Here is a 6,215-nt window from a genome sequence, read left to right as displayed (position 1 = left end):
TGGCTCACTAGGTTATTTAATGTCATTTTTAGAACGAAGAAGATGCTCGAATAGTGGAGATGGAGCACGATGGTTCCTGTATACAAGAACAAGGGTGATATCCAAAATTGCAACAATTATCGGGGTATCAAGCTGCTTAGCCATACTATGAAAGTCTGGGAGAGAGTGGTAGAGCTAAGGGTGAGGAGGAGTGTGTCTATTTCTGAGAACCAGTTTGGGTTTATGCCGGGACGTTCGACTACAGAAGCCATCCACCTTGTTAGGAGATTGATGGAGCAGTATAGGGAGAGAAAGAAGGACTTGCATATGGTGTTCATCGACTAGGAAAAGGCGTACGATAAAGTTCCGATGGAGATTTTGTGGAGATGTTTGGAGGCTAGAGGTGTACATGTTGCCTACATTAGGTTGATTAGGGACATGTATGATGGAGTAAAGACCCGAGCGAGGACGGTGGGTGGGGACTCGGACCATTTTTCGGTGATAATGGGGTTGCATCAGGGGTTGGCACTCAGCCCTTATTTGTTTGCTCTGGTGATGGATGTACTGATGCGCCACATCCAAGGGGAGGTGTCATGGTGCATGTTATTTGCAGATGATATTGTATTGATTGACGAGACATGAGATGGTGTGAACGCGCAATTAGAGGTATGGAGGCAGACCGTGGAATCTAAAAGGTTTCAAGTTGATGTCACGTCCCAACCTCGGGAAGCGCGACCGGCGCTCAACCGAGTGAACCCGGTCGAGCAAGCGTGTTGAATACTTTCTACCCAACTCACCCATGATCAAGAAAAGACATGATTACCTTAATTAGACAATAGGAAGTTCATTCATATAATAATAAATCGTTTCATTAGTTACTTCACTATTAAGTCCCAAAATACACATATTCTTATAGTTTGAGTGGAACAAGTAATCAAAACATAACATAACTTGTTTAGCATTCTCAACAACCATATACAACCCACATAGTATCTACGGATCCTCTAAAAGGTACAAAAGAGTCTTTGATAGTGCCGACTATAAAGCCCCGGATATACCTTGAGACACGTGATAATAATATGAACAAAAGATACAATACGTGACCCAGTGATGAATTGGGGCTCGCCAATTCTGCTGGGAAGAGGATGTGCCACTATCGCTGATCAACATTGCCTGCTATGTAACCACCTGCATCCATTTAAAGATGCAGCGCCCCTGGTAAAATGGACGTTAGTACCGTCGAATAGCACTAGTATATATAGCTAAGCATCATCTCAATATAATGAATAATAATACAAGGGGAACAATCAATAATTCAATAAGGGTTTCGAATAATACTAAAACATCAAGTTAAGGATCACATAAGTTTTCAAGTCAATTTCCATGTTATTAGGTTGGGTGATCTTTAGTGCCCATATTTCACAATTCACAATACCACCATATTCTTACACGGAGTCCGATCACGGCCCGATCGGTTAGGTTGTCCCACTTGAGACATCAACCATAACCACAATCTCAATTATCATATTCAGCACAGTCACTACCATGTGTGGCATGGTGTCCGATCATGGCCAGACCGGCTAGGCCATCTCACCCAAGACGTTACCTTTTTCAGTCAATCATCTCACATCATACTTCTTTCATATCTTTTCTATTCATTGACACTAGTGATCGCGATTTCAAAATCATTCTTAGCACTTGGCCGTTTTTCATAGTTTCAGTTCCCTTTTCCACATTCAAATATCATTATCATTATCAAAAATAATAAGGCTTCCCATTCAAGGCATTAAATTCACATATAAGCAATTTGGGCATCTTAGGCACATAGAGGCTTTTCATACAATTTGGCATAACAATCTTTATTCGATTTTGACATAAAGTCTTAACATTTCTAACACATATTCCATATTTTGAACATACCCTCAAATGGCAAGATGACATGATGAAGAATTTAGAATAAACATTGACCATACATCCTTCAACACAAACATATTAGGAATAGCCAACTCAATAATGGTCAAGGACTTATACCAATTACATGAACACCGGGGGATTCGATTCTAAGAAGAAAGGGGGTTAGCCAACATACCTCAATTGAGCTTCCTTACATTCTAAAAAATTTCAGAACTCTTAACAACTTCAATCTATTTTGAAAATTTAATAAATTGAATCAAAATTATGAGGATGATCATGGTTCTAGCTCATTTGAGCATTTTATCAAACACTAGGTGTGCATTAAAGTTCTTAAGACCCTTTTGTGAAAGACTTCACCATCCCACACCCCGTTCTTTTCTATCTTTAACTCACAACCTCCCCACGTACCTTAAGAATACATGCATGCAAGGTAAGCACTCCTATCCCCATGAACTACCTTACTAATTGCCCATTCTAGTTATATTCCGAGAACCAGTTTGGGTTTATGCCAGGGCGTTCGACTACATAAGTCATCCACCTTGTTAGGAGATTGATGGAGCAATATAGGGAGAGAAAGAAGGACTTGCATATGGTGTTAGAAAAGGCGTACGATAAAGTTTCGAGAGAGGTTTTGTGGAGGTATTTGGAGGCTAGAGGTGTACATGTTATCTACGTTAGGTTGATTAAGGACATGTATGGTGGAGTAAAGACCCGAGTGAGGACGGTGGGTGGGGACTCGGACCATTTTTCGGTTATGATGGGGTTGCATCAGGGGTCGGCACTCAGCCCTCTTTTGTTTGCTCTGGTGATGGACATACTGACGCGCCACATCCAAGGGGAAGTGTCGTGGTGCATGCTATTTGCAGATGATATTGTATTAATTGACGAGACGCGAGATGGTGTGATACGCAATTAGAGGTATGGAGGCAGACCATGGAATCTACAGGTTTCAAGTTGAGCAGGACCAAGACAGAATACTTGGAGTGTAAGTTCGGTTGCGAGACTCAAAGAGGGGAAGAGGAGGTGAGGATGGACTCGCAGGTCATCACTAGGAGAGCGAGTTTTAAGTAACTTGAGTCGATTATTCAGGGGATGGGGAGATTGATGAAGATGTTACACATCGTATTGGGGCGGGATGGATGAAATGGAGACTCGCTTCTGGTGTTTTGTGTGACAAGCCGAAACTTATGGTTAAGTTCTACAAAGTAGTGGTCAGACCAACGACGTTGTATGGGGCTGAGTGTTGGCCAATCAAGATCGCTCATGTCCAGAAGATGAAGGTAGCAGAGATGAGGATATTGAGATGGATGTGCGGGCACACCAGGTTAGATAGGATCAGAAACGAGGTTATTCGTGACAAGGTGGGTGTGGCTCCTATTGAGGACAAGATACGGGAAGCGCGATTTAGGTGGTTTGGTCATGTGAGGAGGAGCACAGACGCCCGGTGAGGAGGTATGAGAGGTTGACATTGGAGGGCCTACGGAGAAGTAGAGGTAGGCCAAATAAGAGGTGGGGAGAGGTGATTAGGCAAGACATGGCGCAACTTCAGCTGACCGAGGATATGCCCATTGATAGGAAGGTATGGAGGTCGAGGAGTAGAGTAGTAGAGTAGGTAGTTTAGAGTGGTCATAACTGTAGTATTGACGCATTTATAACTAACCGTTGTTTTCTTTCATTGTTGATCACCTTAATGTCTTATTTTTATTCTACTTTTATATGGCTTTTTGAATATGATCACTTATGAGAGTACTTCTAGTCTCCCAAACTTGAGGAACCCCCAATTCGAGGCTTTACAAATGTAAAAGTTAAATACATTAGTTATCCATTTTCTAAGTGGATAATAGGGTTCTTATCCATATTCAACCCGTTTTTAAAAAGTTCATTATCCAACCTATTTTTTAATGGATAATATGAGTGGATAACTGTTTTCTTTTATCCATTTTGCCACCTCTAAATCTTTGCATAGACAATCTAGGGTAAATACTTATCCAAACATGCTATTTGTACCTAACTAAATAATTAACCTTAAGAATTAACAAATCAAAGTGAATACAGATGCTTATTTAGAACGCGGATACACTATTATGTTAATTAAAAATGGTATGAAAAATTAGGAATTTGTTTATGGGATCAAATCCATGACATGAGGGACAAAATATGGCACTTAGTCACCAGTACACCAGAGTAACCACTAGAGCATAGGTGGCCACAATATATTTAGGTACATAATATGAAAAATTAGTATCGTTTGTAGCCTAGGGAGGGTAGATGTATCCCACCCCCTCCATATAAATCTGCCTCTAAGTGATTCACTGCTTGGCATAAATATCGAATGCGTGTAAGTTTTTACCGACAATCTAATGATCCACTTATACCATAAAATAGTAAAACTATCATTAATTCTAATTTAGTATTCTTTTGATGACAACTACTGTCAGAATTATTTCTAATTTTTATTTTGGCCAAATACACCGGCAACCCTTTAACTTGTTTTCACTTTTTACTTTAACACTTATTCTTAAGGTCGTTTCATTTAAACACTCCAACCAACCCTTAGTGTGTCATCCAAACACTAACATGTTAGGCACCCAAACATGATAAATGCGTGTAATTCACATGCCATAATGACCAATAAAACGGAGATACGTGGATGACACATTAAAAAACTTTTAGAAAAAAGGAAAAAGATAAAAAAAATAAGAACCCTCCATTATCTTCTTCCTAACCCCCACCCCACACCCCCAACTTCTTCTGTCAATACAACCATTCAGTACAAACCTTGGCCTCTTCTTCACCATTCTTTCATCTTTCCTTTTAATAATTAAATAAATTCTTTCACAAACCTTGCCGGACACAGTGAAAAACTGTAGCAAAAAATCACCAGGGCATTCCAACTTTACACCATTTATGAACAGATCCGATCTAATCTAAGCGTGGGAGGTTCTTCCCCAGGCCGTAATCTATCTCCCCACTAAAATATGGATCATTCCAACTTCAAAAATGGCAACTCCGATGAAGCTCCAAGCTCCGACGAACTCTATTTGGCCGGAGATGGTGTTTAAGCCAATCAAATACAACAAAGCCAATGCCGAACAATTTATGCACCTCAGGGGAGTGTTCTTAACCCCTATTCTTCAGCTTTGATCCACTCGGCTTCGACGAATTTGAAAATGGAGAATTTGGCAAGTTGGGTATACAAGGTGTTCGACAAAATGTCAACTTCAATTTCACTCCAATTCAGCAAGCTTCAGATGCTGTACATGCTTCTTCTCATCAAATACAATCCCTCATATAGTTTTTGGTCAAAAAAAAAAAGCAGTACCGATTCGAGTAATTCTTGTTCATATATGAATGCTAAACGTTTTCGGCCAGAAAGCTACTCTTAGTCATGGTTGTTTATGAGTAAGTCTTTAAGCGGAAGTTTGGATCTTAAAAACGAGATAATCAATATTAAATCCTATGTATTAAAGCAGAAGCTTTGATCTTGAAAATGGAAGCTTGGCATAACTTAGAATTACTCCTTTGTGTACATAGTATTTTCTGAAAAATTAAAAGAGAAATTTATTTTTTGGACTATTTCACGCGCCCGAAAATAGTTAGAAACATTTGCCTTGCCATGTCAGTTTTTTGTGTCTTGGTGACACACTAAATTACTGGTTGGAATGTTAAAATGGAACGACCTTAAGAATAAGTGTTAAAGTGAAAATTGAAAACAAGTTAAAAAGGGGCTGCCCATGTATTTGACCTTTTATTTTTACATGGTAAAAAGGAAATAAGACAACCTGCGGGAAGACAACACGGAATCAGAGGTGCATTGAAATTTGAAGAAGTATTTTGTCTTTAGTCAGCCAATTAAGAATTAAATAGAGAAATTTGCTTTTATAATTATTTTTGATAGAAAGATTTATTGTGAGCACAATTCACCCAGTGAAAATCTCAGGCAAATAAGTTATGATTAAAAAACAAATTAAATCGAGTTCAATGCTTGAAAGTTATCTAAGAAGAATTAATTCAATACTCAAATTAAAGAGTATTCTTTCTCCCCTTAAATTAAAGGGACTTTTTCGTATATATACAAGATATTAAACTTATTTACCCGATTTTGTCTAAATTATTATATTTATAGGAAGTAACAATTTTTTTTTTACAAAATATATACAAATTCGGTCAAAATCTGCAATTTATCTACAACATAAGTACACATTTTTTGTACAGAATCCGGTCAAAAACTACAATTTACATACAATTTATATACAACTTATATACAATTATGAAAGTTGTAGATATTTTATATACAGTTTCTAAATTCGACATACAAAATA

This window comes from Nicotiana tomentosiformis, chromosome 9 (genome assembly GCF_000390325.3).
Source record: "Nicotiana tomentosiformis chromosome 9, ASM39032v3, whole genome shotgun sequence".
Classification (NCBI taxonomy): Eukaryota; Viridiplantae; Streptophyta; class Magnoliopsida; order Solanales; family Solanaceae; genus Nicotiana; species Nicotiana tomentosiformis.
This window is presented reverse-complemented; position numbering follows the sequence as displayed.